Source organism: Adiantum capillus-veneris, chromosome 15 (genome assembly GCF_014529385.1).
Source record: "Adiantum capillus-veneris isolate H3 chromosome 15, ASM1452938v2, whole genome shotgun sequence".
NCBI lineage: Eukaryota > Viridiplantae > Streptophyta > Polypodiopsida > Polypodiales > Pteridaceae > Adiantum > Adiantum capillus-veneris.
In genome coordinates, this window is record NC_140945.1 from 138,163,633 (window position 1) to 138,186,751 (window position 23,119).

At 38.6% G+C, this 23,119-nt stretch overlaps 1 pseudogene; it reads right to left on the minus strand.

Annotated features, from left to right (window-relative positions):
* Positions 1 to 21,391: 21,391 nt before the first annotated feature.
* LOC147441565 (uncharacterized) lies at positions 21,392 to 22,827 on the minus strand (annotated as a pseudogene).
* Between the last annotated feature and the right edge of the window lie 292 nt (positions 22,828 to 23,119).

The following is a 23,119-nucleotide window of genomic DNA, read 5'->3' on the forward strand; positions in this document are numbered from 1 at the left end:
ACTATTTACACTCATCGGGAAGATATTATCAGTGGATTTTCCCTTGATGATGAATTATAAGGGCATTATTAGGTAATTTTGCAAAAATCATACGTTAATATCGAACTTTTTTCTCTCTCTTCAAACATTGCCCTTAATTACTTAGTGCCCTTTCACCCCTCCTAGATGGCGTACTCCGGGACGACTTTATGCATGGGTTGAACAATGGTGTCTTATGCATATCCGTGGTTGGCTCTACCATGCTTTGAATATCAATGCAATTCAAACCACTATGCTATGCAAGAGCTGGGTCTTGAGTAGTTAGCTCAAGGGTTTCTGATGTCGAGGCTTTCTGGTGCTGTCTTCCAAAGAGCAAATCTTGTAGCTTATGTGCTCTCTGTTTGATTGTACCATCAGGATGCTTCATCATGCTGATTGCTTGAGCTGTTGGTAGCACTTTTGATTGTTGTCAAGCTTTTTCTCACCATTGGTCGGTTGGTTTGCTTGGTGTGGTGGAGTCTTTTGAGACTTAACTCTCCATTGCTTGATTGGTTTTATGGTTTGTGAAGAAGATAAGTGCCCCTTTTTTGCCAAATCCATTTCAAGTTAGGTTCCTTGCTCAAAAATGTTCGTCTCTGTTTTTTGACCCTTGGACCTTTCTTTGGTTTTTTTGGTGATGTTTTGGGCACCCAGATTTGAATCGGCTTATCCTTAAGCTATGCTTTTGGTACCCATATTTGCCTGACTCCTTGCATGCTACTTGTAGCATTTGCTTGTCAAGAGGATGGAGAAGATTGATTACTTTGTGGTTTGGTCTGTTGATTGCTTCCTTTCCATTCCTCCTTGCTTGGTGCAATTGGAACAATGAGTTTCCCTCCTTTAGGTGATAGCTTGAGCTCATTTGTATCCCAATCTGGTACTGCTTTGTATGTTTGCATCCAGGGAATTCCAAGAATTATCATCTCATTCATGTGTTCATTTCATAATCATACAAACTAATGAGCACATGAACATCCATGTACTGTCACGTTCAAGTTGACTACTCCCAATGTTGGGATTGGGTTCTTGTTGCATCCTTTGATTGTCGTTATTCCTGCTGTCAAAGACTCACTTGTTGCTTTCTTGTACGTGGAATAACTAATTGCATTTACTCTAGCACTTGTGTCGACCAAAGCATTAGTGCTATGATTGTGGAGTTGTACTTTGATGTGCAGGTCTATTCCACCTAACCATTCATCATCTGTTGAAACTGCATCTTTAGGCAATTCCCATTGTCGTTCATTTACTCACACAGTGTTGATGGGAATCGATATCTGTTGATTCCCGAAGAGCAGCTTTCCGTTTGAGTACCCGAAGTCGAGCTTCCTCTTGGGCTTCATCAATAACTTGTTGTCATTTAATCCTCCTTTGCTTGGCTGCATGCATTCTTTCTAGCAATTCATTGGTTAGCGACAAATTGTATTTGTTTAAACGGCATTGACTAATCCAATTAGCCATTGGTTCACCATCTAGGGTGGACAACTTTACTGCTCCACTTGGAGATACATCTTCAATGATAAACGGTCCGTTTTGCTTTTTCTTAAACTTGGGAATGTGTTGCTTAAGGGAATAGACTAAAACTAAGTCCCCTTTCTTGAAGATTTTTGTTATTAGATGGGAATCAAAAAACTGTTTTTGTTTTCGCTTTTGTGCATAGATGTGAGCTACGGCAATTAGCGTTTGCTCATCTAGATTTTCTAAATCTTCAAGTCTTTCTGACAATTCATGTATAGTCCACTCAAGATCCTTAGCTACCCTTAATGTTGGCAATAGATATTCTATTGGCAATCTCGCATCAAGACCATAAACAAAGTTAAAGGGTGTAGCATTTAAAGCTGTTTTGAATGAAACTCGATAAGCCCATAGAGTTGCATAGAGACTCATTTCCCTGTCTATCCTTTCTAAACTAACCACTTTAGTCAGTACCGAGATAAGAATTTTATTCGTGTGTTCAGCTTGTCCGTTTGGCTGTGGGTGATAGGGAGCTGATTTCTTATGGATGACCATAAACTTATTAAGCAAATACTCGATTACTTCATTGAAGAAATGAGTTCCCTGATCACTGCCAATTTCTATTGGTAGTCCATATCTCGTGAATACATACTCATATAAGAATGCGATAGTGATTATGGTATCATTCTTTTGAGTTGCTTTAGCCTCAGTCCACTTGGTCAAATAGTCCGTAGCTACAATGATATATTGAGCTTGGGTTCTATAAGCAGGTGGTTGTATCGACCCAACAAAATCTATCCGCCATTTTGCAAAATCTCTAGCCCCCATCATTGGTCTTAAGAGAATGCTATCTACACGTGTTGGCAATTTTGCTCGTGACAAGCATCACACCTTTGAATATATTCTATGGTATCTGCAAAAAGTGTTGGCCACCATATGCTTGGCATTAAGATTTCTCTTGCGGTGGTCTCACTAGAAAAGTGACCCACAGCTAATGCAGCATGTGCTTTTTCTATAATTTGAATATACTCGTCTTCATTTTCACAAAGACGCAAATGTTGATCTTTACCTCTCTAATACAATTGGTTCCCAATAAGAGCTTAGTCTCTTGCTTCAATTTCATTTGCTCTTTGACGGCATTTACTCATATCCTCAGGAAATGTTTGTCTTGATAAGTAAGTAACCAGATAGTTACTCCACTTAGGAACAAGCAACATTTGGAACAGAGTTACATGAGGTATGGGTGTCTATTTCTGACATTGAGGACAATCCTCTACAAAAGATCGAACATCACTCCTCATAGTCGGCCAAAATACTCCAAGTCGCAAGATTCTTTGCATAGTTTGGTCTTCCACAAAGTGAAGTCCTACTATGGTAATATGTGTTTGACTTAGGTAGTGGTTTTTCTCCTCAGGATTAATACATAAGTATACCATCTTGATTTCTTTTGTATAGCCTACCATCTAGTAATTGATACATAGTCGATTGCTTGATTGATCCGATTGTAATAGGAAGTGGTATTTATGAATCCACTTGAGCTATTAACATCAATGATACCATGTTTTCCGACCATCGAGGTATCATTTCCACGGAGAAAAAATAGGCATCTGGTAGATCATCGTCTACCCCTTTAAGTGATTCTCTTGAAATAGTCCTTGACAAATGATCTGCTCTTTGATGCGTAGTGCCATTTTTACAACCATAGTGAAATCAAATTCTAGAAGAATGATGAACCATCTCACTATTCCTCCTGTGCTGCATGGCTTGGTGACCAAATACAACAAAGCTTGGTGGTCTACAAAGAGCACAAACTCGTTGGCTAATAGGTAATGTCTATACTTTTTAACGACATACATCATTCCTAACCCTTCTCTTTTAGCGGTAGTGTAATTCTTTTCTGCCATGTTCAATTGTCGCGGCTAGCATAAGAAATAGGAAAGTCAATTTTCCCATCTCCTGGTTGATCTAGTATACAACCTATGGGAAAATTGGAATCATCTACATGTATGTGGAATATCTTATTCCAATCTGGTGCTCTCATATTGGAGCTGAGGTGAGAGCTTGCTTAAGCTTCATAAAGGATTCTTCACATATCTTGGTCCATTCAAAGTGTGTAATCAAGCTATACATGGGTGTTGCAATTATAGCGTACATGTAACTGAACCATCTGTAATATCCACAATGGCCCATGAAGGCTTGAACCCCCTTGACTGTTGTTGGTCTAGGAAAATCAGTAATGACATGAATTTTTCAATATCAGTAGCTATGCCATTTTTAGAAACTATATGTGCAAGAATTCTTCCTTGTCTACCAATGAATGTGCACTTTTCAGGATTTAGGAAAATCCTATAAAGTCTACATTTTTTGAATACCTTTTTGAGGTGTTCAAAATGATCAGCTCGGATTCATGAATGTACGCATAGATCATCCATGTATACTTCCAAGAATTTTCTCAGATATTCTTTAAAAGAATGTCTCATCAATCTTTGAAAGGTGGTTGGAGCATTAGTTAACCCAAAAGGCATAACCCAATAGACAAAAATACCCCATTCCGTTGCAAAAGCAGTTTTATGCTGATCTTTTGGGTCAACCAGATATTGATTGTATCCCAAAAATCCATCTAAGAAACTGTAAGCTTCTTTCCCATCAACTCATTCTAAAACATTCTCAGTGATTGGAAGAGGAAAGTTGTCTCTAATGGTAGTTGCATTCACTTTTTTGAGATTGACACACACTCGTAATTTTCCATTCTTTTTGGGTACTTCCACAATTAGAGACACCTAATCTATGTGTTCAATTTTGTAAATGAATTCGATTTCCTTTAGTTTCTCAATCTCTTCCTTGATTTTCCTGGCAAATGTTTCATTATATGTGTATGGCCTTTGCCTACTTGGTTTTGCATCATCTCTCATGGGTATGGTATGCGGACAAATTTTTGGATCAACACCCTTGAAATCCTTGTAAGACCAAGAAATATATGTCGGTATCCTTTTAGCAAGCTTATAAAAAGCTCTTCTTCTTCCTCTCTTAGGTCGTTTGCAATGTAGGAAGGCCTAGGTTCTTCCCCTGGTTCAACCAAGTCTATCTTTTTCGCGTTCTCTGGCCCTTCGTAGGACTCACCTTGTTTCCGTAATTCCCTAACAGGTTGTTTGACTATGATTTTTTGATCTTGGAGAGTATACTTTTTGTAATGGGAGGGAACACTCATTATATCCTTACCATCCTCTTCTGTGGTTTCCATTTCGGTCGTATATGTCTCCTTTAGAGCTTTTTTCAACTCTTGATATCTCCTTTTCCGCTCAACTTGTGTCATGATTGGCTCCTTGCCCTGTTTGTTTGGCTTTGCTTGAGTAGCCTTCCTTGTTTTTCTCGATGTTTTTAACATTTTTTATTTTTATTTGAAGTATATCTGCCAGTGATTTTGTCCTTGACACAATCATGTGCCTCTATCTGCATCAAGAATTGTGTTCTACTAGAGACTGATGGCATAGGTCATGTTTTCACGTTTTTGGTGTCTCTTTTTTGTCTAGACCATTTTTGTCTTCTTGATTTCTGGTTAGGAAATTCAAAAAACTTTTCCTCCCCTCCTTTCAAGAGTAGCTTAGTTCTCACATGTTCTTTTTCTGACCCCGAATCTTTTGAGATAGTTGAGTGTTCGTCTAACTCATCTGTTGCATCGTAGAAGAGATCTGAAAAGACTTGTTGAGCTTTCATCAAGTCCCTGGGTTCCTCATTTTCACCTTCACTATTGACAAGTGAAATCATTTGGATGGGAATTTGGCTTCAAGTACAGATAATTGTTTCCCCAATCTTGGATAAGTTGTACCTATCGCATGAAAGGTCTTCCCAATTTGATTTCATAATTGAGTTTTTTCCCAAAGTCTATGGAAAAAGTATGTTGATATTCAATTCCAGAGGAATTGACTATCACTTTTTCAAGCAGCCCTAATGGTCTCTCAATGTGTCCGTTAGCCAATTGCAATTTCATTCGAGTTTGTTTAATGGCTGGTTGTCCTTAGGATTCCCATACTACTTTCGTGGCTATGGCTATGCCTGCTCCACTATCTAGTATTGCCATGTTTTCAATGTCATTATATTTCACTGGAAGGGTTGTGTTTCCTTCTTCTCCTTCGTAATATTCTCCAACCTTGTTTATTGATCTACCACCACATCGGATTTTTCTTTAGTGTCTCTTACCACAAGATCCTCAGGGTTTACCATACTTTTGAGCTTGGGTTTTCTTTTTTCTAGCATTTCTTGCGTGATTCTTACCAAATTTTGATAAGCTTCAACCGTAGTTGCTTCCATGTCTGGAGAAGGATAGTTTTTCTATTTGTTTTCCATGTTTTGGCCTCCTTTAAGTCCTACTTGGTAGGCCTCCAAGGGTGCATTAATAGGCTCAAAAATTTTATCAACCAAAATGGATCCTCTATATTTTACCATTGTTTCCTTGATTTCACTTCCAGTTTCTTTCACCTTTTCCTAGAATAGCTTTTTTGCTTTCTCCTCGATTTCAGACCGTTGTTTCTGTTTTCTCATCTCATATCTTTTGCTTCTGCTTCTTTTCCGAATCATCAAAGGAGTTGTGTTTCTTTTTCTTAGCCTGGGATCTAGTGATTACCTTGATTGGAACAATCGGTTCACTCTCACATGAGCTACTAGGTATCACTTGGACTACATTTACTACTGTTTTACCCTTGTTTAAAGGATTTTTTGGACAATCTTCCGGAAAGTGTCCTCATTTTTTGCAACATTGTATGCAATAGGATTCAATTGGCTTGAGGTTTTTGTCAGGCTCTGGGCATTCATTTTTCCAATGATTATCTGCACCATAGTTGTGACAGTTTCCCATTGTTGGCTTAATCATGGGAGGTCTGACACCTTGATTAGCTACATAATACATTGGTGCAAGCTTTAGTGGATTGTAAGTCATGGTTTCTTCCATTGGTGGTGGATGTGAATTATATCAATCTCCTTCTACTATTACTGTAGATGGACTAGGCTCCGCATATGGTGTAACAGCCACTAATACTTGTTCATCTATGGCTCCTTCAGAGTGCATGTACTTTACATGCACTACATTATGTCCTGGATACGGAGGTTGTTGACCCAACACAGGTTGAGGTCTTTCCATACCCATCGGTGGTATTTGAGCTTGGGCCATATTAGGCTGATATCTGTACATGGGTTGTCCTTGTGGCCTCATAGGCACGTACTGAACATTCCCATCATACTTTGGTCAGAAGTAGCACTCGTGGGTCTCATGGTTGGTCCATTTACTCTCGATTTCACACCATTTATGTGGCCTAATTGGTTGTCCTTGTTGAGGTATCCCTTGTCCTGGTCCCCTCATAGGTGCTTTTTGAATGTTTTTCATCATGCCGTTCATCCTTTTTGAATGTTGTTCATCAGGTCGTTCATCCTTTTGAGCATAGCTTCTATGGCTGAAAGTGGTGCTGCAGCAGCCGTTCCCACTTATGCTAGTTTAGTGGATGTTGTTTTCTCTCTTTCGTTATCTTTAGGGACATCTTCTTCATTGAAAATATCACAATTGTCTCCTAAGTCAATAGAATCCGTCACACACTCCTCTAGGGTTGTATGCTTCTTACTATAGAGTATAGCATGAAGTTCTTTGTTTAGCAGTCCCTCTAGAAACAAAGATACGAGTTGTTCTTCTGCAGATATCTCTAGCCTTGGGCATCTGGCAATGTATTGTTTCATTTGAGTTGCACAATCCCTAACAGACTCACCATGTTTCTATTTAAAGCTGTGGATTTGAGATACCATATTATGTTTGATCCCCGTTTTGAAACAAAGCAGCTATACAAATCCTTGAGCTAAAGTGTTCGAGTGCATGATTGACCTTGGTGGTTTTGGAACCATGTCAATGCTTTTCCTTCTAATGTCATTCTTAATCCCTTGAATTGAGTAAGGAAATCAAATATACGTTCTGCTCTGAGCACTTGCTTAAAGCTTGATAATGGTCGTATGGATCCCTTGATCCACTGTATTTTCTAACCCATTTCTAAAAATCAGTTGGTCTGACACGTCTGTTTGGTTCAACTCCCGATCTCTTGGAAGTTGGTACTGTTTGCGAGTCCTTCAAACCAGTCTATTGGAAATAGTGACTCATGTAGCCCTGGACTGGCCTTAGTGTCACCCGGTTTTCTTCATGATGAGGTGGTTTTTGGTTTCTAAACATTACTCTCAGATGATCTCTCATCGTGTTCATCTCTTAAAATTGTTTCTAGTGCTTGTCTCAATATCCAATACCTTAAGGAATACCCTTGATATTTGTTTTGTTCTACCTCCTCATGAGTCATCATAACAAAGTTGTTGTTATAACAATCCCTAAACAGGTAGGTTGGTGTGATCCCTTATCTTTGATCTTGAAGATATAGGTGATCTTTATGGCCGTTAGTTGTCTTGATTGGGCATGTGAAGTCCATAGAATATATTTTACGTTTCTATCCTCCCAACAATAGACTACGATCCTAGTATTATCTGTACTAAGCCATTTCAAAGGCTTCAAATCTACTTGATTGTATCCCTCAAATTCTAAAGTTGGTGGTTCTTCTTTTGCTAACATATCTGGGATTATGGTGTTTACTTTCAAATCTACTTGATTGTATCCCTCAAATTCTAAAGTTTGTGGTTCTTCTTTTGTTGACATATCTGGGATTATGGTGTTTCCTTCTAATCCCCATTTGTCTATCACGTCAGGGTTTTTGACTTGTACATACTGAGTTCCGTTTTTATCCATGTACATTTTTCCTGGTTTGTCAGGCTTAATCTCTTCTTCGAACTCAATACCATGGTCATCAATGCGAATAGCATATGGGCCTCATTAGGGTCTAGGTAAACCTAAGTTCCATGGTGATTAGTCTTATAAAATGAGAGTATATGCTTATAGCGCATTGTCCTCCCGGATTCCGAGTAAGTCGAGTAAGAAGTCATTTCAGATGTTGAATCTGAAAAAGTGTCGATGACTTCTTTAAGAATAGTGTACAATGAATTGCCTTGATTCACGCTTTCTTCGGTGGATATTCTACTGGAGGTTTCTCTGAGTATTCCCTGATTTCCTAGTACACGACCAGATCTAAGGTTCATATAGATTTATGAAGCCTTGGATAGAGTACTTACCTTTGGATTGACTTGTTGTCATTTTACACTTTATTCGATTGCAACCTTCTGTCTAGCTACCGATTCCTCGTCTGCAACCTAATTCCTGTACAAATTTAATCAAGTTAGCTATTCTTCTATAAAGACAGTAGAGTTTTTGCTAGCTGTCGTGATTGGTCTATGTGTATCACTTCACATCGAGCTATGGGAGTCAAAAATTGACTTTCAGATTTGACTTTGGCAAAAAATCAAAGGATTAATCTGTAACTTGAAAACTCAGTGAACATGTACCAAATTTGGATCCGATTGAGCCCAAAATTGCCCGGTGGCTTTGTATTATGCTAGTCTAACACTGTACAAGTTCAAAAGTCAAAATTGATGTCTCTTTGTAGCAGTATTAAATAATCCTGATTATTTACTTTTGTGAGTGGTTTGGCAAGTATACAACCTCTTAAAGTCCCTGGACAAGTTTCAACAAGTTTGGAAAAATTCTATTCAAGTTTATCAACTGTTTTGTGTCTGCAGACCCTGATTTCATGAATTTGGCTTAAGTCTCACTTTTGTGATCCAAATTTCACCAAAATTGATTTGTGGGGTCTACTTGATATGCTTGACCTGGTGGTATACTCAAATTTGCAAATTTGTCAATTTTGGAAGCAGATGTAAATAATTGCGATTATATACTCCAGTTATATTTTTGTCCCAACTTTGACGCAGATCTATTAAGCACCTCAAGTTAAGGTCTCTAGCCAAGTTTCAACAAGTTTGGACAAGTTTTGGTCAAATGGTCATCAATTTTCTGTCCGCATACTAACTTTGCAAATTTGGTCACAATTTTCAATCCAATGATCCAAATCTTACCAAATTTGGTTTGTGGGCTTATTACAACATGGTAAAGCTAGTGGTATGCCAACTTGGTCAAAAAAGTTAAAAAATGGGATAGATGTAAATAATCACGATTATTTACAACTCGCAAATGTTTGCATCTTTTTGGTCAACTGAGGATGTACACATGTTTATCACATCAATATAAGCCTATGAGTCAAATTTCAACAAGTTTGGACAAATGTTTCCCCGATTTACACTCAAGATTCAGAAAGTCGGTATAAACTTTAGTTTTTACCCAGTTTTTTGTCAGTTTGGTGATCCAAATCTTTTGTGCCTTTACAAAAGTTGTTTGTACACATGCAATGAGTCAATGGTATGAACCTTTGTCAAATCTGAGCTGAAAGTTAATAATTACGATTATTAACTTCAGGCTTGAAATGAATCAATTTTTGCACTTTTTTCAAGGACAGTCTCTTTATGGTCTATTTTAAGCCTATGAATCAAGTCAAAACTTAATTTGGCCTAAAATATCAAGAAAAAATAAATAATCTGAGTTTTGGTCAACTCTTGAAATTTTTACCTCGATGTATCCTTGAGCTTACCCACTGGTTCAGACAACTTTTAAGCTTACACTCCAGTCAGATTGAGTGGATTGGAGTCTTTTCGTGCTATTTCTAGCCGTAGACTTGAAATTCTGCAACTTCCAATAACAACTCCCAATGATTCTTTTATAGAGAGCAATGTTCTAAAATCTACCTCGGATCCTACTTACCCTACTCCTAGATTCTCATGCAATGGGGCTGTGGAAAGTGTCCATTAACACTCGTTTTCTTGTTTTTTATAATTTTTTGAGCATTGATCTTAAGACTTATCTTATCTATCAATCATCCTCAAAATCCTAATATATTTCTACAATCCTACAATCCTAAAGGCACTCATCAAGTACGATTACTTCCAAGCTACCTCTACACAGCAAAAGACGGTAATCTTAGGCTATGCGGTTTCTAAAAGAAAGTTTGAACTCTAGGCGATCCTAGAGGAAGTTAAAGGATAACTTCACAAGACGCTCGTGTTTTTCGTTAGTTTAGGTCTCTTCGATCCCCGGCAACGGCCCCTAATATTGGAAGTGTATGTAACCTCACTATCCTATCTTATTGCAATATTAGCGAGAACCACGATTAATTTGTCAATCCATGGGATGAAGTTGACTCGACTAGTGCATAGAGGCTACAAGAGGGTGTCAATCTCTCGGAAAAAAACTAACAACTTGCATCTAGCTCATGCTACACCCAAGTGACAGAAATCACTAAAAGCCAATCGCTCATCAGCAAACAAATCACATCCGTTGCAGCATCAAACGACATCCAAACGTAAATGAAACTTCTAGGACATGTTTATAAGACCTAAACACTCATGCTTATGGCCTCAAATCCCACTTTAGTTCAAGTGCCAAAATCGCGATTATTAACAGCAGTCGATTTTTGATCTAGTTGTTTTTGACCCAGAATGCATTTAAATGCTTAGCAAAGCTGCCCCAATACCCCGCCTATGCTTAGATTTGTATTTTGAAGTGGAAATTCCTACTTATGATGAACTTACATTGCGGGTAAACGATGCCAAAAGTGTCGAAATATTGTGATGTATTTACGTCAATGCATAGAGCTCTTACTTGTGGTTGCAATGCAACAAACGCGACTGCAATGTGACAATTGGGGAGGGAGTAGGAAGCGCGAGAAGGAGAGAAGTGAGCGCCATTAGCTCACGCTGTGTACTTCATTATCCAAAACTTTTTAATAACTTACAAAAATTGGCTTTATACCTTGGTCAAGGTTTTTAGTGGTCAATACTAATAATTTGGGAGTTCTACCAAAGATGGGTAATGACAGGTTCATACAATTGGAAGCTTGTAGCCCCGGCTCATCAATTACAAGGTTTATCCAAAAATTAGGAGTTACAATATTCTCGATTTATCAAAATAATAAGTGTTTTTACAAGGAGAACTCTGAAAAATGGTATCTGTGTTCGCTTGCTGCTCTAAGAGGGGACATCGCCTTTTACCACCAACCTCAAGAGATCCCAAACTTCACGCATTGTTTTAGTCTCAAATGGAGAGTCAAGTATTTTGCTTCATTGTTGGTGTGAGCATCTTCCAAATTCATAATCACTTTAGATGTGGGTCCTAGATATACACACCTCCTCCCCCTTTCTTCACTACCCTCCTCTAAGATTTTTCAAACCACATAGTGAAGGATTCTTCCAAATCAAGCTCCTCTTAAATATCTTCTTTTATTACCATTGGATACGTCAACAGATTTACCTCTTTGTTTGATAGAATGTCTGCCAAATGCGGCTTACTATTATGAGCAATTTTGAACTCAAACTCAAACTCTTGCAACTCAAGCACCCACTTCCTCATCTGCCTCCCTGGCTTTAGATCAAGTCCCATCAGGAAACAAATTGTTAGATGTGAGCACATAAAACTTATGAATGGTCAAATGCACTTTAAACTTGCAAAACAAGCAAACACAGGGTCATCACCCACTTCTCAGCCTCTATGTATGATCTTTCTCAAGGGCTAATCACATGGCTATCAAAATAGATTGTCTTATAACATTTATCCATTTTTGCATCAACATCGCACCAATGGAAACCATGCCTACCTTCAAAGAGCACCAAAAAACAAAGCTGATTCTCTCTCTCTCTATCTATCTCTCTCTCTCTCTCTCTCTCTCTCTCTCTCTCTCTCTCTCTCTCTCTCTATCTATCTATCTATTTATCTATCTATCTATCTAGATGCCAAGGTCATCGAAGTCGTAGCCGCCAATGATCAAAGTCAAGATGATACCAAATGTTAGGGCCTAGCTCACTGTTGTAGAGATCCCAACATCAATGTTGGTAATTGGGAATTGCAGAGATACTCAATTTTGTTCTCTCGCTCTCTACCACTCCCAGCCGATGTCGATGGTGTCCAACTCGGGTGATGCTGGGGGATCCTTGGGATTAATCAACGAGATCCAATGCTAAAAAGAAAAAAAACCGTGTGTGTGTGTGCATGCACGTGTACACACTCTATTTCTTCTTCTTGTTGTCTCTATGTCCCTCTAGCTCTAAATTTTCTACCTCCGAAGCCAACTCTTGAATCTCTCTTCTTGCTCTCTTTCAATTTTGAGAGTTGTGTGTGTGTGAACACACCCTTGGAGAGAGAGAGAGAGAGAGAGAGAGAGAGAGAGAGAGAGAGAGAGAGAGAGAGACAGAGAGAGAGAGAAACTTCAATTCTTCATCTTTGCCAAAATTTCTAATGCCCTGATTTCACTTCTCCATTTCTGTGTGCCTTGCAAGGTGCCCAAACCTCCTCCAAAAGCCTATTGCCTTACCCAATTTTTCCCATTGTTTCGAGCGTTGTGTGTGTGTGTGTGTGTGTGTACACACACACACACTTCCTCCCCTACTCGTCATCCTATACAAGGCCCCACTTTTTCTTGATTGTGGCAAGTGTGTGTGTGCATGGCGTGAAACACACACTCTCCCACTTGTGCTGCCTAAATCGGTGAGTCTGCACTTATATTGATTAAAGCAGTGATTTTGTTGTTTGTAGGTGTGTTGCCTAAATTAGAAAATATTTACTTGTGCTATCTAAATCAACAGATATGCACAATTAATTCGTGTTTCCTAAATCATCAAATTTGCACTAGAATGAGTATATACGCATTGCCTAAATTAGAGAATGTATTTGTGTGCTTGTGACCAATGGACTAGACAAGACATAGAAAAACAAAACATTTATTACATGCTTGACACTAGCTTGGTGTAGGTTGGAATAATGAAGTATGTTCAAAGTGTTGGCAAACAAGTGCACCTCCTAGAGAGGAGTACAACACACGCATGAAAGAGAGGAGAGGTGAGAAGAGAGAAGAAGGAGTTCATTGACATTTTAATATTAAAGAGCTCTTTATGAGCTATGATCACTTTATGTCCAAGTGGATACTCTATAATCATTTTGAGCATTCAAAAAAATTATAAATAAATACATGCAAGAGAAAAATGCTCACTCTTGCATAGGAAAAGATTGCACCCAGTTTATGTGTCCTTCTTCTCTCTTTTGACCTCTCCTCTATCTTCGTGTCTGTGTACCACTCCGCTCTAAGAGGTGCACTTAAAGGTTGTCTTCTCCCACTATTTCTCTCTCTCATTCTTTGTCTCGCCCAAAGAAGTCTTACTGGGATTTTTGTGTGTATATGATCTTGAAGTATGTGATTTTTAATCCAATGCTCATAGATTGGTATTTTGTGTATATTTGCAAGCATGACCAAGCTATTGCGGTGGTATCAGAGCCTACAAGTCTCTTGGTGGTATGGTCGTCACACCCACAAAGAGGATCATCACAATCATACCTTAGAGCTAAGTTTATTTATTTCACAAATTCTATTGTGGAAATGTCAAAATATTTATTTATTGCAGTAGCTGACAAGTGGAAAAAGAATAAGAGTGGTCAATGAAAAATTTAAAGGATAGCATGTTTATCACTAAAGAGGTATTTAGTAATAAACATGCTATCCTTTTGCATTTTCTATTAACCTTCTTTTACCACATGTCAGCTGCAATAAATAATCATTTTATCATTTTCATCATAGGAAGTATTGTGAAATTATTATTGTGATGTATTGTTGATGGGTGTTGGCATGGTGATGGCAAACCATTACCACGTGTTGGCTTTGTGGACTTGTTTCTCACTTGATGATGTCCAGGTGGAGATGGAGCCTCCGGGATGGGTTGAGAGAAAACCACTTTAGACATTTGAGACATTTGGGACCATGGGAGTTCTTCCTTAGTGACATCTTGTTCTTCATCAATAAGGGGTGAATTCAAATCAAAGTCCATTACTGAGATGAAGAGATCACTGTAGAGAAACCAAAAAAATTGGCAGGAAAAAGAGGGAGGCAAAAAGTTGACAGAGAAAATGAGGCTTTCTAGTTCTCTCCCTAGAGCAAAATAGAGGACAAGATAGGAAAGAGGACAAGCTTTATATTGTGTGATATTGTTTCCTTTTGTGTGTGATATTGTTTTCTTGTGTGTGTGTGTGTGTGTGTGAGTGTGAGAGAGAGAGAGAGAGAGAGAGAGAGAGAGAGAGAGTGGGGAGGGGGGTGTAGAGTTTTTCTTTCAGACAAAAAGAAAGAGACACAAAAATGCGGATAATGTTGTAGCCCAAATCTCTCTCTTAGAGATTTAAAATTATAAAGAAAAGATAAAGCTTAAAGTTTGAAAGAATAAAGAATTCATTTCTTCATTTTTATTTATGCTTTAGAGAGGGAAATGAAAGTTTCATAAAGGAAAGGGTGTCCACTTCATGGGGTTGGAAAATCTAGGAACTCACATTTAACTATGCACTTGTGGAGGATCCCAAGAAAAATGATAAATTCTTATAGCAGTGGGGTGAGCCAACTCCACTTGGTCCAGTTGCTCTAGCACCCCTTTTCCAAATAACAATAACCCTTCTATTGACATGTTGTTAGCATCAAGCTAACACGGACACCATTTTTCGGAGTTCTCCTTGTAAAACAATTATTATTTTGATAAATCGAGAATATTCTAATTCCTATTTTCTTGGAGAAACCTTGTAATTAATAAGCCGGGGCTACAAGATTCCAGATTATATGAGCGAGTCACTTCCTAGCTTTTGGTAGAACTCCAGACTATTAGTTTTGACCACCCAAAAACCTTGGCTAAGATATAAAAGCCAATTTTTGTAAGTTTTTTATAATTTTTTGGATAAGAAATACACAGCGTGAGCTAACGACGCTCACTTTTCTCCTTCTCACGCTTCATACTCCCTCTCCGGTTGTCACATTGCGAATGCATTTGTTGCATTGCAACCGCAGGTAAGAGCTCTTCGCATTGACGTAATCCATTCACAATATTTTGTAGCTTTTGGCGTTGCTGACCCGCGGCCTAATTTCATCATAACTAGGAATTTACATGTTCAAATAAAAAACGTTCTAAGCATAGGCGGGATATTGGGACATCATTGCTAAGCATTTGGATGCATTCTGGGTCGAAAACGACTAGGTCAAAAATCCACTGCTGTTAATAATCGCAATTTTGGAACTTGACCTAAAGTGAGGTTTGAGGCCATAGGCATGTATGCTTAGGTCTCATAAACTTGTCCTAGAAGTTTCGTTACGTTTGGATGTCATTTGATGCTGTAACGGATGTAATTTTCTTGCCACCGATGAGCGATTGGCTTTTGGTGAATTCAGTCACTTGAGTGTAGCTTGAGTTAGATGCGAGTTGTTAGTTGTTTTTCAAGAGATTGACAACCTCTTGTAGCCTCTATGCACTAGTCGAGTCAGCTGCGTTCCATGGTTTGACAAATTAATCGTGGTTCTTACTAATACTGCAATAAGATAGCATGGTGAGGTTAGACATGTGTCCCACATTTGGCACCACTGTCGGGGATCGAAGAGACCTAAACTAAGGAAAAACACGAGCATCTTGTGTAATTGTCCATTAACTTCCTCTAGATTCACCTAAAGTAAAAATTTCTTTTTTGAAACCGCATAGCTTAAGATTGTGGTCTTTTGCTGTGTAGAGGTAGCTTGGAAGTAATTGTACTTGTTGCCAGTACCTTTAGGATTGTAGGATTGTAGATTTAGATTAGGATTTGAAGAATGATTGGTAGACGAGACAAGTCTTAAAATCAAGATTCTGAAAAACATAAAAAACACAAGGAAATGAGTGTTTGTGGACACTTTCCACAACCCCATTGCATGAGAATCTAGGAGTAGGGTAAGTGGGATCCGAGGTAGATTTCAGAACATTGCTTTCTCTGAAAGAATCAAGTGTGAGTTGTTATTGGAAGTTGCAAAATTTCAGGTCTACGGCTAGAAATAGCTTGAAAAGACTCGAATCCACTCAATCTGACTGGAGAGTAAGCGTAAGAGTTGTCGGAACCAGTGGGTAAGCTCAAAGACACTTCGAGGTAAAAAATTCAAAAGTTGGCCAAAACTCATATTATTTACTTTTTCTTGACATTTTAGGCCATATTAAGTTTTGACTTAATTCATAGGCTTAAAATACATCATGTAAAGACTGTCTTTAAGAAAATTGCAAAAAAGTGCTCATTTCAAGCCTAAAGTTAATAATCACAATTATTAACTTTTTGCTCTAAATTGGCCAAGGTTCATACCATTGACTCATTGCATGTGTACAAACAACTTTTGTAAAGGCCCAAAAGATTCGGATCACTAAACTGACAAAAAACCTGGTAAAAACTAAAGTTTGTACTGACTTTTTGAATCTTGAGTATAAATTTGGGAAAAATTTGTCCAAACTTGTTGAAAGTGATTCATAGACTTATGTTGATGTGATAAACATGTGTATATGCTTAGTTGACCAAAACTTTGCAAAAATTTATTAGAAGTAAATAATTGTGATTATTTACATCTGCCATTCTAAAAGGTTTGCATGAAGAGGCATGTGGTGGTCATTTTTCCCAAGAATTAACTGTGAAGAATATTTTGCTTGCGGGGTATGTTTGGCCAAGTCTGCATGTGGATGTCTAACATTGGTGTAAAAGTTGTCACAATTGTAAGGTAAATGGGAGTAGAAGATTGATTTATGGTCCAAGGAAAATTGTGCTTGCAAATGGACCCTTTGAAAAGTGGGGCATTGATGCTATGGGTCCTCTGCCTAGGACAAAAAAAGGTAAACTCTACATTCTAGTGGATGTAGACTATATGACTAGGTGGGTGGAAGCACAAAGTGTGGCAAAGGTAAATGAGAGGACAGTGAGAAAATTCGTCTACACTCACATTTGTTGTAGATTTGGCACACCTTTGGAGATTGTTTCTGATAATGGTCCAGGGTTTAGAAAGGGATTTCTCACAGAAGTCTGTGAAGAACTTCGCATTCTACATCGTCACAGTACACCCTACTATCCCCAATCAAATGGTTTGGTAGAAAAAGCTAATGGTGTAATTGCAGGCATCATTAGAAAGATGGTGAAAAACAAGACAAAGTTGTGGGATGACTTCTTGGATGGTGCCTTGTGGGCGTATCGAACCACATATAGGGAAGCCACGCAGTTCACACCATTTCACTTGGTCTATGGTCAAGAGGCTTTACAGCCAATTGAACTAAACATTCCAACAATGCGACTTCATGGCAAATCAGCACAAGATGATCAAGAAGCATGGATGGATCGACTTCTTACCTTAGCTGAGCTTGAGTGGAAAAGAGAAGCAGCATACGAGTGCTATAAGAGGAAAGCCACACAGACAAAGGAGAAGCTTGACAAGAAACTGAAGGACAAAGGCATCAATGAAGGAGATCTTGTGCTAAGGTATGACAATTGACTCGATAATCATTTTGATGCCAAATTTGAAACAAGATGGCAGGGGCCATACATAGTCAAGAAGGCTTTCAATTCAAGTTACTATCAACTTATAGATTTGAATGGGAAAGAGCACTCCATGAAGGTAAACGGTTATCGCTTGAAGCCTTACTTGAGTCGCCTTCTACCAAAGGATCTACAAGAGCAAAAGGAAACTATCCCATGTAAGTATTGTTCCATGAAGCATGAGTGTAACATAAACCAAAATTCCAAGGGGCCAAACAATGAAGCTCTTGTCAAGGACTCTGAAGCACTCTCTTTGGAAAAGATTCTTTATGATGGTACATGAATATACCATCATCCTGGGGGAGGGCTAATGATAGCTGTTTTTTCGGCTCTCTGTAATTGCCATAGTGAGTTATCTCACCCTATCAAATCACTCAAACACTGTGGTTACCCTCACCCTTTCACTGTATATAGGCGCGTGTGAGTTAGGGGACTTTTCCCATATCTCCTTACTGAAAAAAAAAACCCTCAATTAGCTAATCATTGGGCTAGTTGAGCCAAAAAAATAAAAAATATAAGTATATTATGGCCCATGCGTATGTAAATATTTCTTTGTATATAGGGCCTAAATAACAGATTTTTTCATAATTATTTTGGTATTTATTTAAATATTTCTACCTAGGTTTGTGTTATTTATGCTCTGTACATTGCCTCACCATTACCACAATTTTTCTTACCATTTTTCATACTCTTTATTCCATATAGAAATATTTTCATGTAAGCTTCTCTTCTATTTGGTGTAACTCCACCCCAACAAAAATCCAAAAAAACTAGTTTTATTTTTTTCACTATTGTGATTTTTCCCTTCCTACATCTATTTTGTTTTTTTTCAAAAAAATTAGAACCCAAAAATATTTATCTTTTTATGCTAGCCTCATAATGAGAGAGATTTCTTTTGACCCCTTTATATTTTTTCCACTTATATTATTTATATTTGACATGTACATATTTTTTAGACCCCTCAATATATGATTTTCTTAGTTGTACTATTCACTTATATCATGATCTCAACAATATCTTCAATTATAGACCTACCAAATAAGGTCAAGGGTAGGTGGCATGCATACATGCACTATGGAGGGCTCACTCTTGGAGGTATTCAAAAGAATCATCCAAAGAAGGACCCCACAACGACCTTGTGAAGTGGAAAAAAATGGTCGGTTTTGCTGAATTTTTAAAGCCCACTTGCTCTCCGAATTTGAAAAGGTGATATAAACAAAAGTTGTAGCTCCTGGGCTGAACTTTTGCCTCAAATATTTTCATATTTTTTTGAAATACGAGCTGTGAGCTATGATTTTATTAGGGGACCCCAGTTTTTTCATGCTATGCAGCCACACTCTCTCTTCCACTTTATCATTTTCCTCTTTCACACACACTTCTCCACTCATCATCCCCACCTCTCTCGCCACTCGTCTCTGCACCCTACTCACCTTCTCCTCAACCTTGAAGAATAAGAGAAACCATGGTGAACTCATACCTCCCACACACAATTCCATTCCAAAATTGACCACCTAGTCTCATTTTTCCTCCTCCAAATTACCCATATCTATCAAAAAAACCACAAAATTCAGCCTCTTCCCTTAAAACACAGCATCATGGTGGTTGATTACTCAGCTTCAATTACCTTGTCTCTCAAGGAAGGTCAAGAGTGGAGAAAAAATGTACCGTCAAAGCTAGTGGACCGTCAACAAGCGTCAAAATTGGCCCTACTCAAGACACTTGGAGCATCAACCTTGTAAGAAATCCACCTTTTCTTACCTCTTAAGAGTTTTTCTTCCTTATTTGTATCCTACATGGATACTCCCATTGTAAATATCCAATTCCATTTGTAAATTAATACTAACTCTACTAACACTAACCCACTATGAAAAGTCCTATCACCTCCATTTCTCTCCTCTCTCTTTCCCCACCAACTTCTTGATAATTCCAAGCAAAAGAAATTAGATAAATTGCTGAAAATCTAACCCACCCATGGTTAGAGGAGTAACCCTAGCCTTCAAAATTGCTATAAAAGGAGAGTGTAGCTAGCACAAAAAGGGGGGAGAAGAAAGATCACTATGCTATAGCTTGAGAAGCCAAGCTCAACCTCTTGAGAAGGAGCTCTTGAGTGGAGTCTCATTGGCATTAGGCATATGTATGTGTTGTATTAGGGGTGATTAGCACGGGAACTCTATGCCATTGTAAGAGAGAGTGATCATTAAATTGAGAGTAGGAAATCTATCATTTCTCCTACTAGAGTAAGCCCAACATTTGCTGAATCAAGGAGGGTGAATTTGGACTAAGCATGGATACCTTGTCTCCCTTCCAACGTGAAGTCATGGACAATAATGATGTGTAAGTGTCTTGGTGTTTTATTTAAGTTCTTGATAGCTTGTCTCCGGGTATTGTTATCAATTTAGCCATAAATCCCACATGATGTAAGAGGGCGACAGGGTGGAGAGGACTCCCCTGGCCTTAAGACAGTGATTGGGGTGGATTTTTTCTTGTGATGTGTTGTGGTGTAATTTACTCAGGCTATGTTGAACAAATACTAATCTCACTTTGATTGGTCATGACAGATTTGTAAGAAGGCATTAGTGCAACAAGCACCCCCTTCCCCCTTCTCTCTCTTTCTTACATATATATATTTATGTTTGCTTGATCATTAACGATACACTTCAAAGCAGCCCGAGCACCATCTCTCTCTCTCTCTCTCTCTCTCTCTCTCTCTCTCTCTCTCTCTCTCTCTCTCTCTCTCTCTCTCTCTCTCTCTCTCGTGTTTTAGTGTGTGAGAGTGTTCCATTGGTGTTAGGGCTAGTGTAAATTCCTTGCTTGTTTGTGGTTTGCTGTAACGATTCTCCTCTTTTGCGTCCTAGTTCACTCTTAAACTAGGTGGTGCCCCTTGTGTAGTTGGGATTTGGCTGTGGGTTTGTTGTTTTGGTTTGTGTTGTGTTGTGTCCCAGCCCCATTGAGCAGCACGGGAGCTTTGAAGGGTGTCTAGAGGTTGCTCTTCTTGTTGCCCGCCATGGACCGCTTCACTATAAATCCTATTCTATTTTGTTACTTTTCAGAAATTTGTACCCCCTTTTTGTATGGAGTGTAAGAAATCCCATTCTCATTGGGATTTTTAGTACCTCTCTTCTCTTTGCTTGCTTCATCTATTGGTATGATTCTCCTACTCTACTCATTTGTACTCCATGAGATTCTATATCAAAAAATATTTTGTTTCCACCCCAAAATATTATGTCAACTATGCATTCATATGGAAATGGCAAGTGAACGATGATCAAAATTGTATCCTCACCCCCTTTTTGCATGGAGTGTAAGAAATCCCATTCTCATTGGGATTGTTAGTACCTCTCTTCTCTTTGCTTGCCTCGTCTATTGGTATGATTCTCCTACTCTACTCATTTGTACTCCATGAGATTCTATAAACAAAAATATTTTTTTTCCACATCAAAATCTTATGTCAACTATGCATTCATATGGAAATGGCAAGCGAACGATGATCAAAATTGTATTGTCTTGCGTTCATAAACAAATAGCGCTTTTGTACAGCATAAGTAGAGAAAGAAGACAAAATCCAAAAGATATTTATTAATTTTCATCCTCCAAGAGATCTCTACAAGTGATTACATCCATGTCCAACCCCATGGTAGCTAAATCAACAAATAAATCTATTGATTCATCCTCTACAGCCTCTCCTATTGAAGCATCATCATCCTCTCCATCCTCGTCCTCCTCCTCACTATGGTTGGTTATTGGGAATGGTTGGTTCTCCTCGACCTCAACTACATCATCGTCATTGGCGTCTTCTTGAGATGGTATGGTGGGATCTGCCAAAGTCTCTATGTTCGTATATGCAAAGATAGATCTGCTCCGTGGTGTCACTGGAATAATATACCAAAGTCGTCTTCAAGACATACAAGGCACATAAAACACCTGTAGGTCATAGAGCAAACAACAACATGAATGTAGTTTTATATGTATCATATAATGTTTTAGTGAGTTGCACATGGACTTTACCTGCTCACAACTACTAGGTTGCACCAATTTGTCGGTCTTCCCGCGATGAAATTTCCCGGAGTCTACCATATAGAGCCCATTCTCATGTCTCTTAACCTCACCCGCAAACCATCGGCAGTCAAAGAGATATTTGTGAAATGTTCTGAAATCCACTTTAATTATCCTCTCTATTGTTCCACATTCCCTCACCTCTTGTGTTGTCATGTCAAAGTTGCCCATAACTCCACTATCATGAGTGGTTCGACGATCATCTATCTTGCGGGTTCGAAAATGACGTTCTTCGGACCACATAGAGTTGAATGTGAAGGCCTGCAAAAACCAATCAAGATAGATGAGAGAGAGAGAGAGAGAGATGACACACATACACACACACACTCGCACATACACACTAAACACATTGAGTATATTACCCTTGGTAGACATCCTTGCGCGTACTCCCATTCTTTAGGGCTTATTTGTTCTCCTTCTGCCTTGGCCTTGGTCATGGAATTGTGTATCAGATCAGGGTATTTGTCAAGCTCTTTAGGAAAGGGAGGTGCTCGCCTATCGCCATGCGACCTCTTCCATGCTTCCCTCTCCCTTTCTCTCGTTGTACGCGCCTCCACATACATATCCATCCATTTGCCCATGATGGGAGCATTGAGTAGACAATGGTTGTTGACTATGGCTTGAAATTCCCTATCCAAAATCAAGAGAGAACCTTTCCCACTTGGAATGTTTGTGTATTTTTTTGGATCCTCTTCCTCCGTCTTTAAACGAGGCAATGATGGGTCTATTGTGAAAAGATATTGAGAGACATACACAAAAGCCTCTTGTACAATCCAACCCTCTGCCATGCTTGCCTGAACACATGAAACCATTAGTGATTAAAGTAACCAATAAAAAGTGTTGTGAATACAATCCAATCCTAATAAGGTTTAAAGCTTAAGATCGATGAATACCTCTGGTTGTGATCGTAGCCTTACAAAGTCTTTCAAGGTCTTTAGGAACCTCTCAAGAAAGAACATCCACCTGGAGTGAACCACATCACAAATGGATATCAAGATGGAGCAATAGGTGAACTTGGCTAACAAGGATAGAACGTGGGAATGCATCCTCAATAGCACAAGTTGCTTCAATCGCTAGAAGTCGAGCTGTTGGAATGGTTGAAACTTCGATTTCTTTGGAACTCACAAGCCTATAACCAAAAAACCCTTCATAATCTTCATAGTAAAGTTGGTCTTCAAAGTAAAGTTTAGGAGGGAGGATCAAATGTGCTATACCTGAAAACTTCTCCCACCTTGAATATTGTAGTCTTTA